The sequence below is a fragment of the Sapajus apella genome, unplaced genomic scaffold (assembly GCF_009761245.1).
Source record: "Sapajus apella isolate SASKATOON/1434 unplaced genomic scaffold, GSC_monkey_1.0 scaffold3, whole genome shotgun sequence".
NCBI classification, from domain to species: Eukaryota; Metazoa; Chordata; class Mammalia; order Primates; family Cebidae; genus Sapajus; species Sapajus apella.
In genome coordinates this window covers 34,975,007-34,988,672 of record NW_022436943.1, presented here as the reverse complement: position 1 = coordinate 34,988,672, position 13,666 = coordinate 34,975,007, and positions in this window count along the sequence as shown.

The window sequence follows — 13,666 nt, the reverse complement described above, 5'->3', positions numbered from 1 at the left end:
CAACGAGAGAAAAAAAGGGTGACGAAGTTGGATATGAAGATGGGGGAATGGGTCATGAACAGTCTCTAAAAGCTGAAAATGTCAGAGGAAAGAACTCTCCCCTAGAGCCTCCAGAAGGAAAACAGCCCTATAAACACTTTGCCTTTAGCCCCATAAAACTCTTTGCAGACTTCTGACCTCCAGATCTGCACTATAATAAAATAAACCTGGGTTGCTTTAAGCCATTCAGCTTAAAGTTATTTGTTACAGAAACAATAGGAAACTAATACACATAGATATATTCCAAATCCTTGACAATGGCTAATTATTTAGTTGTCAGGTATTTAAAAAAAACTTTTAAAAAACTTTTTTTCTGCTCTAATGCCATCTCTATTATTTTTGGCCTGATTCTATAGTTCAAATTTTCTCTTTATTATGGGTTATGTTTTCATTCTTATTTGAATACTTGGGTTTTTTTTTAAGATATAATCTCAGCATTGGTATTTTTAACTTTCTGGGTGCAGTATGATTTTTATATTCTTATACATGTTCTTGAACTTTGTTCTGAGGTGCAGTTACTTGACAGCAGTTTGATCCTTTTGAGCCATGCTTTTAAGGATTTTCTGTAGGACTAGAATAGTTTCTAACTTAGAGCTAATTTTGATATACTACTAAGGGAATATCCTTCTGAGATCTACAGTATATCCATTTGTCCCTGGGATTATGAGGCAATTTATTCTGGATAATGAAAGAAGAACTATTCCTGAACCAATTATGAGACTAGGTGTTGTTCCCTTTACTTTTTGGGGGGAAATACTATCTCAGCTTCAAGTGGTTTTATCACATACATTAGCAGATCAATATTTAGGTGAAAAACTAAGAGGTACCCTCTGTATATCTTCTTAGTTCTGTCTTAGTACAGCTCTCTCTTCCCTGGTATTATGCCCTACAAAATCTATCTGACTTGATATCCATAAACACTCAGATTGGTCTCTTGAACCCAAGGAGACAATCAGGCTCTCCCTGATAACCTTCCTTTCCCTGTGGCCTGGAACTCTTTACAGGCAATGAGCTGGAACAAACATTTGCCTTAAATAATTTGCTTACCCTTTCCCATGGATTATTACCCTGTACTGCTTGATCTCTAGTGTCAGAAAACTGATGTTTCAGAGTCTGTCCATTTTTAGAGATTCTGGTGGGCAGGAATGTTTAGTTACTTATTATTCCACCTTGATAACAGAAATAATTTAGTTGTGATTTTGCATAATTATTTTGCAGCCTTTTTTATTACCTCACAAAAGTTACTTGGAAGCTCTCTTTCAACAAAGTCATCTCATTGCCACATCCTGTGCTGAAATACTGTCAATGCCCTTTTCTATTTATGCAGTAATACTAATAATATCCATAGTTTAGGAAGTAGAATTGCTGCCATGTGGAATGTGTGATAAACAGCTAGATGACTGATTTATAGCACTAATGTTTTGAGGATAACTACTTTATTGGACTGAGAGAAACTAAAACGGAAATTAAACATTACTAATTGTTATCATTTCTTCTTTTCAGTTGGATTTCTATGTCTTTCTTCAAGTACCAATTCCAGTTCTGTTTCTTTGCCCTGTCACCTATGAGCTCAGTAGAGAAAATGCTATCATTTTCTTTGCTAAATCCATCCTCATTATCAATTTCTTCCAAGAAATATATTTATCTCTCTGTTGTAAATTTGGATACGGCATCCTCTGTGCCCCTGAAATCTGAAAGTGACAATCATTTTTATTTGGGGTTTATAAAGATGTGGGTAAGAATATCAACTCTCATTTGCTGATTGTAAAGTCTTTGGAAATAGCCTACTCTGAATTTTCCCAGTTTTAAAATAGGAGAGATAATACACACCTAGCAGATTTTCTTTGAAAGTTAAAAATAACATGCATCAAGCTTGACAATGTAAAAGATTTCTGAAAATTAAAACTTATTCTTGTGATGTCTATTATTATCCACAAAAATAATCTTTCTCTTGTAACTTTAGAGTGTTAGACAGATGTTGCCACAAGGAAGAATGTACCCGTTAAATTTCTATATATATATGTTTGCTACTTTACTCTGAGAGCATTTCACAGGTTGCCTGGCAACTAGCCTGCTGGAATATGGTACCCTCTTGCATTCAACAGAGAGAATATGTACTCAACTTTCTCCAGGTTTCAATATTAAGCAGTTGCCATTCCCAGTAATTTCTATACACTACTGGCATCTAAGCTCAAATGCCTTTGTGCACAAACATAGGCTGTTTTTTCCATGTTTGCAAATTCACACTCATTTTACCTCTATAAAAGCCCATCTCACAGTGCTTGCTGCTGCATCCCGCTAAAATCCATGTTTCTTTGGGATACTGAGTATAAGTGAATTTACGAACTTGCTGGAATCTCCTGACCAATGAGGTCCAGTCTGGGCTAAGTGACTTTGCTGATTTCCACCTGTGATAGTTACACAATGCTTTCTTTTTTAATTATTCTATTTTTTAATCTCTTCTGCAGAACTACTAGAGGCCAGTGATTCTGAGTATGTTTCAACTCGGTTATCTCTTATTCTCCCTCAAAATTAAGGAAATAATGACCAAAAACTCAAAAGCAAATGCAACAAAAACAAAAATAAATAGATGGGACTCTTTTTTTCAAAAGAGGATATACAAATTAAAAAAAAAAAGCGTAACATCTCTAATAATCAGAGAAATGCAGATCAAAACCACCTTACTCCTGCAGAATGACCATAATAAAAAAAATAGAGGTTGGTATGGTTGTAGTGAAAAGGGAACACTTTCACACTGCTGATGCAAATGTAAACTAGTACAGCCACTATGGAAAACAGTGTGGATATTTTTTAAAGAACTAAAATTAAAACTACCATTTGATCCTGCAATCCCACTATTGGGTATACACTCAGAGGAAAATAAGTCATTATATGAAAAAGATAATTGCACTCACATGTTTATAACAGCACAATTTACAATTGCAAAAATACGGACCAGCCCTAAAGCCCATCAATCAACCAGCAAATAAAGAAATTGCAGCATGCGTGTATGTGTGTGTGTGTGTGTGTGTGTGTGTGTGTGTGTACTACTCAGCCACAAAAAGGAATAAAGAGGACGGATATGCCATCTGACCTCAGTGATGCTTTCTTTTCTACCAAGCTATCAATTTATAGAATGAGAAAACAAATAATCGAAGATGCAATGCTTAGCTGGTGCAATAAAATTCTCTTTTAATTTAATAACTAAAATTCTCAAATACAGAGAAGAATTTAATTATCTTTGTAACATATTACTTATAATTTTGCATTATAAATATAATTTGGGTTTAGTATTTAGTTTTAACATATAAGGGTCAAATCAAATATAGGAGTGAGTTGTTTTGAAGCTAGATTTTCAGCATTTCAATTTTTATGTCTATTATAAGTTTTAGAAAAGCATCATACTGGTGTTAATTTAAAATCAAAGGCATATAATAAGCTTTTTAATAACTATTCTGGAATATGACTTTCTACCATCTCATGAATCTGAGAATATTTGACTAAGTCACACATTATTTTTAAAGTGAGCTAAAAATGGAAAATTTTATTAAAAGAACCTAGATGATGGGGTGATGGATGCAGCAAACCACCACGGTACATGTATACCTATGTAACAAACCTGCATGTTATGCACATGTATCACAGAACTTAAAGTATAACAATAAAAAAAGAGTATCTTAGCACATACATAGTTATTAGTGCACCTACATAAGTGTATCCTGTACCACATAGAGTTAAGTTTGGCTCTTATTTGTGACAAAGATTTGTTGAATGGTGCAATTAAAAAAAAACAACAACAACATAAAATTGGAGACACTTAATTCTTCAATTTGGAAACTTGATATTCTCTGTATTCAGTATACAGGTTTGTGTTGTCCTAAATTTTGTGATGATGCCTCTAACTATTTTTATAGTTAAGATCTTTATTGCCCTTGGGCTATTTTTCACTTTTCCAGTTTGGTTTGGAACATTTCTGACTTTACCTATTTCAATACATATCTAAGAGAAAACTTGAAAGGTTTTGTTGACTTTTATTTTGCATTTGGGGATTCGGTTCAACCATAGTCTCAAGCAAAATGTAAGACGTGCAAATCTATCCAGAGGGAAACAATAATGTAATATAGTTCAAAAGCACTGAATGACTCTGAAACAGAAAAATAATAAATTTTGCTCATCCTTGGACAAGCTAAAAACTGGCAAGTAAACATAAGAAAAAAGTAACCCCTCTAGGCTTTCTGTAACAGAATTTAAAATCATATAATAATTGGTCATCACAAGTCTAACACTTTTACTCTGTAGTAAAACATATTTTTAAAATGTCAATAAATGGGATGCAAGCATAATTATTTTCCCTTTCTGTTCTATTTAACTGTAATAGATCACATGCCCTTAAACCTTATAGATTAGAATGTTATTTCAGTGATCCTAAATAAAATCAAATAAAATTTATTAATGCTGTTGATAATGTAGAATTTATGACTTCTGGAATTTTACATATTTCAGATTTTAAAATTAAAAGTTATCACTTTATTCAGATATTAATTGTTACATTATATATTAATTGTATAAATAGGCTTAGAATAAATATGTCTACTATTACTCTATGCTTAGAGGAAATATAAAGTATGACTTTAACCTTGAGTTGTGAACATAATTATAGAGTCCCTTTACTTTATTCAAAATAAGTGAGAATGCATTTTCAAAGGAGCTTTAGAGTCTCAGCAATTCAATGCACAGTAGTGAGATTATTTTTTGATTTGACCTCTAATAATGACAAATAGCTTTGCGATCCTTTTCCATGTATTGTGTGATATATGAACTAGGTCCATTTTTGTTTTTTGAAATGGAGTTATGCTATTGTTGCCTAGGGGCACAATCTCAGCTCACTGCAACCTCTTCCTCCTGCATTCAAGCCATTCTCCTGCCTCAGCCTCCTGAGTAACTGGGATTACAGGCATGCGCCACCATGCCAGGGTAATTCTGTATTTTTAGTAGAGATGGGGTTTCTCCATGCTGGTCAGGCCGGTCTCAAACTCCCAACCTCAGGTGATCCACCCGCCTCAGCCTCCCAAAATGCTAGGATTACAGATGTGAGACAGAACTCCCAATCCCTAAATCCATTTTTAAATAATAGAGTTACATACAGCTCTGTATCTCTCTGTCCTAATAGCTTAAATGCAACAGATTTGGGGCCCATGAAACTCATTTGTCTATTTATTTATTTATTTATTGAGATGGAGTCTCACTCAGCTCCACAGGTTGGCGTGCAGTGGCAGGGTCTCAGCTCACTGCGACCTCCACCTCCCAGGTTCAAGCAATTGATTCTCTAGCCTCAGCCTCCCAAGTAGCTGGAACTACAGGCACACACCACCATGCCCAATTAATTTTTTTGTATTTTTAGTACAGAGAGGGATTTCATCATGTTGGTCAGGCTGGTCTTGAACTCCTGACCTCAAGTGATCCACCTGCCTCAGCCTCCCAAAATCCTGAATTACAAGCATGAGCCACTGCGCTCAGCCTCAAAATTCTTTGAATTGTGAGTATGGAAAGGTAAAATGATAATACTGAATTCTTGATGACCAAATTGTAAATAGCATTAAACAATGATAAAAGGCTTCTACTGGATATTTTGATCAATCTATTTTCATCAAATGAATATTTCTTCAGCAAATAAGTACCTGAGCATCCTGAAGAAATTGGACACTGAAAATTATTAGCATCAAGCCAAACTTTGATTCATCCTGTAAAGCAATGCGCCTCAAATTTTAATGTGCCCACTTATCTATAAAACTTGTTTAGATGCATATTCTAACTCAACAGGCCTGGGATAAAGTCTGACGTTCTACATTTCTAATGAGTTTCCAAATGATGTCAAGGCTGGTGAGCCTTACATCATATTTTCAGCAGCCAGTTTCTAAAAGTTTTTCTCTGCATTAATTGACTTTAGATTTTTATTTTAGTTCCAATAAAATAAAGTATAAATCTCTTTAGAGTTTATGTTTAATTTAGAGACCAAAATCATCGAGAAATATTTAAAAGAAGAAAAATGTCTAGATCTCATTTTGAACAGAATGGAGAAAGAGTTGATTCTGTCTACAAGTTCTGGGAATGTATATAATTTCAAAAAGATTTTAAGAGACAAATGGTCTCATGTTAAGGGAATCTATGTAAGATCATCCTGATTCTCAAAAAGTTCATTTGTAGAAATTCTACTACTTCTACTAATATATATGGATTAATATATGTATTATATATATTCAGAATAAATGTTATTTATTGTATCTATCATTAAGGACAAAAGTTTTAAAGTGTCTAAAATACTGATAATTACAATTGCTTTAGTTTTCTCCTTTACTTTGAATTTGAACTTCAAGTTCTAAATTGATTTACTCAAATAGTTGAACTAAAGACCTAGCAAAAGGAAAGCTGTACCATTTCCAGGCATAAAAACTATTTATGTGAGAGGGCTTCAAGAATGCTGACTACTGACATCTAACATTTGCCTTCTCCGCAAGGAAGGACCGTATTAGTGAGTAGAGAATCACAAGTTGACTAAAGCATCTAAGAGAGAACACTGAAGTTTAACTGGTAAGTGACAGAAAAGCTATGGAGTGTGAAAGAAGAGGAAAATGAAACAGACAACCTGGTCAAGATCAACCCGGAGCCGTGAGACTCTCCTTTGTGCAGGAGAAAAGGTGAGTGAGAGATTCCCAGTGGTCCACATTCTCGCTGTGAACCTCTGTATTTCTAGCAATGGGAGAGATCCTCAGTCCTTGCAAGCTCTAAGATTAGTATAGGGAGCTGCCTGGAATCCACTGATGCAATTATTCCAAAGAGAGTGAGGTCATACCGGGTCCCACACAACTCCCAAGACCCAAGTAGCTGAAGCATGCTGCCATTTTGAGAGCCCAGATTCTACCAGACTATACCCTGCCCTGGGGCCTAAGATCCAGCCCCTGTATCTCCACATTCCAAGATCCCTGCAGACATCACCCTACATCCAATCAAAGGACTGCAGCACCACAATGCCAGCTCAACTGAGCACTGCAGCTGAATTGCATACTAAGCAGAGATCCATGAAGAAATCTTTCTACCAAATTCACTGATACAATTGCAACTCGTGCCATGTTAGAATTACTTATACATACAAATGTCTTTCCTTCCTTCTGGTTTTCTTTCTTCTTTCCTCTCTATATTCATTTCTTCCTTCTGTTTCTTTTTCTGCCTTCTTTCCTTCCTCTTTATTTCCTTCCTTCCTTTCTTTTCTCTTTACTTCCTTCCCTTTCCTTACTTCCTTCCTTTTTTTTTCTTTTTTTTCTTTTTTTCCTTCTTTTCTTTCTTTCCTTCTTCTTTCTTTCTTTCCTCTTTCTCTCCTACCCTTTTTTCTGTCTCTTTTCTTTCTTAATTCCTTCCCTTTTTTCTTTCTGTCTTCTTTTCTTTCTTCCTTTCTCTCACTTTTCTTTGTTTCTTTCTTTTCTTTCTCTCCTACTCTTCTTTCTCTCTTTTTTTCTTAATTCCTTCCCTTTTTACTTTGTCTTCTCTTTTCTTTCTTTCTTTTCTTTCTTCCTTCCTTCCTTTTTTCTCTTTCATTTATTTTTCTTTCTTTTCCTCTTCCTTTCTCTTTCTTTGTCGCTTTCTTTGCCTTTTCTTTCTTTCATTCTTTCTCTTTCCCTTCCTTCCTTTTTCTCTTTTTCTTTATCTCTTTCTTACTTTTTAATTTCCTTCTTTCCTTCCTCCTTTCCTTCTTCCCTCCCTCCCTTCTTTCTTTTCTCTCTCTCTCTCTTTTTTTTCTTTATTTTTTTTTCTAATACTTTAATTAACCTGTTTAATTCGGTATTCTAACTGAAAGGAAATTTCATTGTCTGCATTATTTCTTCCTCTTTCCCTCACTCTATTCTGTCATGCTCTTTGATTCATTTAATACATTTGTTGATGCATACCTTTAGAAAACTGAAGTAGCAAAAAAAAAAAAAAAAACCAAAAAACTTCTAGAAATTTTATGAAGCAGTTCTATGATCTACCATGTAGGAATCACCACTGAATATGATCAATATACAGATAATCTCTCTCATTCTGAATGCTCTGTAATAAACAAGTTTAGAAAAAATTGCTTAATATGTTCTTTTCATTTGCCATTACATAGGATTATTTTGTTTTGCTGGAGTGTGATGTGTTGTCTTCTTACTTTTCTTTTTTTCTTTTTACATTCTCAAGTCTCTTGATGTTGAATTAGTGTGAACTTTCAGATTGTTTTTACTTCCAGATTGCTGCTCTTTTGCTTTATATCTTTATTTAAAATAGCGTTATGTAATTTATTTAAAGCTTCTCTTTAAATCCAATGTTTCCATTTTTTGAAAAGAGGAGGTCACATTCTCTTTGCCTGGAAAGTACCTCTCATATTGACAACTTGTATGTTAGAAATAGCCTGTGTTAATGATATAGTAATCTGCATATCATTTAAAACCCCCTTGCTTCACTAATATTTATAAAAGCTAACATTACATATCTTATTTCCATTTTTTATGGTGCTGCCACCTTAAGACCTATTTCCTCCTCAAATTGTCCAATCATATAATACATTTTGAGAGTTTTGTTATTATTTTCAAAATGTAGGTGACATAATGGGGAGAAAAAGAAATTGTACCCAGCTGTTTCAGGTGTCAGTGGAAACGGCTGACCAGATTAAAAAAAAAAGAAAAGAAAAAGAAAGAAAGAAATTTTAGAGTAGGGTATTATCAAAGATTTAAGTCAACAAATCACACTCCAGAAAAACAAAATAATCTTATGCAATGGGAAATGAAAGGAACATATTAAGCCAATTTTTCTAAATTTGTTTATTACAAAGCATTCAGAATGAGATTATCTGTATATTGTTCTAAATATTAATACCAACATTAATGTGTTCTAAGTGTTAATACCAACACAAATGTGCCTTTAGCCCATAGTGCTTAGTGAAATAGTAATAGAATGGTATGATGTACATAAATGTATTATATGTATCTAGTATGGCTATTCAAATTTATTAAAAGCATATAGAACCACAGCATTACCCTAGATTACCCCTAGTCATCTAATGTCATCAGTTGAAAGATAAATTGAATTGGTGGTAGGATTATGAAGGGAATTAAATGAATAAAACAAGATATGGTCTTTGATAGACCAATGGTAATTACGCACCTAGAGCTGACAAATACAACCAACTCAAATCTCTTTACCTGAGGTGCAGAAAAGAAACAAATATTCCCAAAGATAAGTTATATCTCCTTATTTCTTTAGTCTGTGCAAGTAACCAAAATTTACCTAAATCTAAATTGAAAGCAAAAACTGGTATTTTTCTAGAACTTGTTCTTTATTACAATACTAATATTTTAAGAAAAAACAAATTTCTCCTGTGAGAAATATACATTCACCCATCCAAACCCAAAGAATGGACTCAGGAACATGAAGAACAGTGGAAGGGAGACTTTTAATGGTAGTCTTGCAAGATCAGGTGTCTGGTAGGCAGGCACACCTGGGACAGTTACAGCAGGTAACTTATCTCCTAGCATGCAAGTCCCTTCCCTGGTTCATTGGTCCAGTACTATGGGCTATAATCTTCACAGCATCACCTAAGTTTCATTATCCCCCTTAAAAGCTTATATCCCGTCTCCTTTCCCACTTAAGTTTTGATTTCCTAATAACAAAACTTTCTTCTCTTTTATGGACTGACCCCTCCTCTACATTCTGTTCCCTTTATCATGACTATCGAGGAGCATGAGTCCTGTGGTTTGTCACATCTGCAGGCTGGTAGCCATTAGTTAGATTTATCATGCCTTGAAAATGGAAGATTTAAAATGTTTTCTCACACCTCTTTAGGGAAATTTTATGAAATTCATCCTTTTTCTTTCTGTCATTTTCCTACATGCAAAGTTCTGAAACTATATCATGATAAAAACACATAAAATATGTGTGTGTGTAATTTTAAATAAGTTAATTATTATCATACATAGAGACATATTTAGGGCTTTAAGAAGACAAGTGATATAGAAAACATCTCCAAAACAATTCACCTTCCAAAAACCTAATGGCTTAGGGAAATAAGCATTTAATCTCATCCTGATGAGTATCCAGATATACGGCAGATCATGTAATACATGCTGGGCTTAGCTGAGTTGATTCACTCCATGATCAGGTCTTTAAACCTTAACTCCTCATTGCATATAGGTTTTATCATTTATGTATTTAAAGCTACACAGGCACACACACACACACACACACACACACACACACACACACACACCCCATTAGCATTTGTTTCAAAACCTAGCAGACAGGACAGCAAATATCCAGTGAAAACTTTTCTGACGGCATGGGCAGAAGAACAAGTGGGAAAGAAAAAACATGTAATTCTCCTTAAGACTTAGGGCTTAAGCTGTCATATGTCACTTTTCCTACATTCTTTTTAGGCAAAAATAGCATTACAGTGGAGATCAAATTCAAGCTTGGAGAGGAATTATTCAGATGCTCTGCCTAGGGAATAGCCATTCTTTATTCCTTTACTTTCTTAATAAACCTGCTTTCACTTATAAAAAAAAAAAAAAGGAATTGCACTTTTCCTCTTGTGAGACAAAATACATAATGGGATGTTAAAGACTGTGGATACAGAGATAATTAATAAATTAATAAATAAAGTCTAACAATTACCTCTATCACATTGACTCTCTTGGTTACAATGATATTTATCTCTCTCATGTGGAAATGTATTTACTTTCTTTTCTTTTCTTGTTCTTTCTTTCTTATTTATTTATTTATTTATTTTGAGATGGAGTTTCGCTCTTGTTGCCCAGGCTAGAGAGCAATGGCGCGATCTGGACTGACCGCAACCTCTACCTCCTGGATTCAAGTGATTCTCCTGCCTCAGCCTCCCGAGTAGCTGGGATTACAAGCATGTACCAACCACACCCGGCTAATTTTGTATTTTTAGTAGAGTCAGGGTTTTCTCCATGTTGGTCAGCTGGTCTCAAACTCCTGACCTTAGGTGATCCCTCTGCCTCGGCCTCCCAAAGTGCTGGGATTATAGATGTGAGCAACCGTGCCAGGTCTTCAGATGGAAATGTATTTACTTTCATATAAAGTTCTCACAAATCCCATCTATTCATGTTATTAGCCTTCAAGTTCAATTATACTGTGTTCTATATTAAGGCTGGATACAGCTCTTTATCATCTGAAGATTTATGAAGAGACATGTTAGTTACCAAACGTACCCAATGATGGAACGAGGACAGAACAACTGCAATAAATGCTCCATTTGCAAAAGGGGAGAATAGGAGTTACAAAGCAGAAAGAAGTTACTGGTTCATAATTATTGGAAATACTACTTGGAAAATCTTGTCCTCCTTCCCTATAGACTCAGATTATCCTTTGTTTATGCCTCAGCTTTGTTCCCAAAAATTTGTTCCCCAGTGCATTGTTTTTCAAAGCTCTTGACTGATTTATTTAAAACGTTCATCCTTTCCTGCCTTCCTCCTTTGCCACATCTGCAAAAGTAATTGTAGATTATGCCTTTCTGTGTAGTTCAGTTACTTTATCAGCTTGCTTTCTCAATTTAAAAAATGGAGGAACAGAAGTTTTCTTCATGTTAAACCATCTTATTCCCTTTCAATCCAGGCTGTCATCTCTTTGCCAGCACTTTCAAAAAGCTTATGGTTTTCTTTATTTGGTTCCAGTCTAGTCTACGTATTAAAATTCACAATTTCTTTTTTCAGACATACTTTTTTAGACTTAATTAAACAGGCCATAGACACTAATAAATATTCAATATATTTTTCTAGAAGCCTTTTTTTCTGGCTAGAATATGTTAGGCATTTTCTTTACTTTTTCAGAGGTTTTAACAAAAGGTTCCATGGAAATACTTTTGTTTGGGCCGTAAAAACAGCTTCTATTCTTCTTGCTCTCTCTTTCTCTTCCCTGCAGCCTCAACCTCCCTATCACTTCTCCAACAGAGTAAGAAATAAGGGTTTACTTTCCTCCAGTGTGAGTTAAAACTGTCCTTACATGCAGCTCCCTCACCACTCTACACTTAATATAATAGTATAATAGCATTGTATTCATTACTAGAATCTTATTAAACAACACTTAGTAAGCACTTACTTTGTGGCAGACACTGTTCATTATGATCTATGTAAAAATTATTTTTAATGAGGAAGCTCAAGCAAAAAGAAGTTTAATTAATTTGTCCTAAGCACTTCTCAGTTAATCACTATTTGAGAGCTAGTAACCAAAGCCATTGATCTTGATGAAGTTTGTATATGGAAAATTTCTGAGAAATTTTTATATCCTAGCAACAGTTCTGTGTTAACTCTATTCTCCTAATTCTCAGAACAGCTTAACATAATTACCTTTGACAGTGAGGAATACCAATCTGCTCACTCTTTCCCAGTTGCATCTTACCCCATAGGTATACTTTTAGTCAGGACTCATATAGTTATAAATAATGGGACTGGGTTAAAATGCTTTCAATTAAATGACATGAGAAGTGGTATTAGTCTCTTGTTTTCAAACAGTTATTAATTGCATAATAAAATACATGCCTGAAGCAAATAATTACAATATGTTGGCTCCACTGGGAAGCATAAGTTGGAAAATGTTTTCTACTCCTTGTCCCAGTATATATGTAATTCTTGGCCACATTTATTGAAGACCTTGGCACTAGGATCATATTCCTCTCTACCTTTCATTCCTTAGCATCATGTAAGGTCTCAGTATCCATATAAATAGAATAATAAACACTATAAATTTTTGTCTCTTCACATTAAATGACCTCACCTGCTTTCAAGTTCAACTTCTCAATTTCTTTGCCTGAAGTGAGTCTTGTAATCTCCCTCATAAATAATAAATCTTAATATCTGTGTCTTTAGTCAGAGCATCATATTCATATCTTTTATGTGCCTCTTCACTTTCCCATGAAAGCATTTTGTGCATTTATTCTCCAGTTAGAATTACTTTTTCTGATACTTACTGATTGAATTTTCTGTTTTATTTAATTTGTATTTTACGATTAACCACATAATTTTCCTTTTACCAGCTATCTAAGTGTCATTGCACTCTTGTTGTATTGCATTTTCTGCCCTCAAATAGTCACTCTGGGATGATTCCTAAAAACTTTCTTTTCTCAGGTATGCTGAGCCCTGAAAAATTATTTGTAGAGAAAGATACCAAAATTATGAAGAAAATTCTTTAGAATTTCTGCATTTTCAAACTTTCCTTTTCTTTCCAGCATCATTTTAGCTCTGAATCAATCTCCATTAACTCTTACTACTACTTTTGCTATTATCTTGCTATCTTCATTGTTAAATAAGGATTAGCATTAGCTATCAATTACCTAAACTCTTCATATGCTACCACTTTTTAAAAATACAGCTCAAATTACCTCACTTTTATCATTAATAAGCGTTATTTTTCTCTACTTTTTCAAAGTCATTCTGTCAGTGGAAACTTTAACCACATTCATATACTCAGAAACCTATTTTCATAAATAATGTTCTTTCCTCTTCCTTGTTTTTCTCTCCATGGGCTCACTGAATACTATAAAGACAGATTGAAGCTTGTGCTAGTTTAAAAAGTGAAATAAAATAACCATCTGTGACCC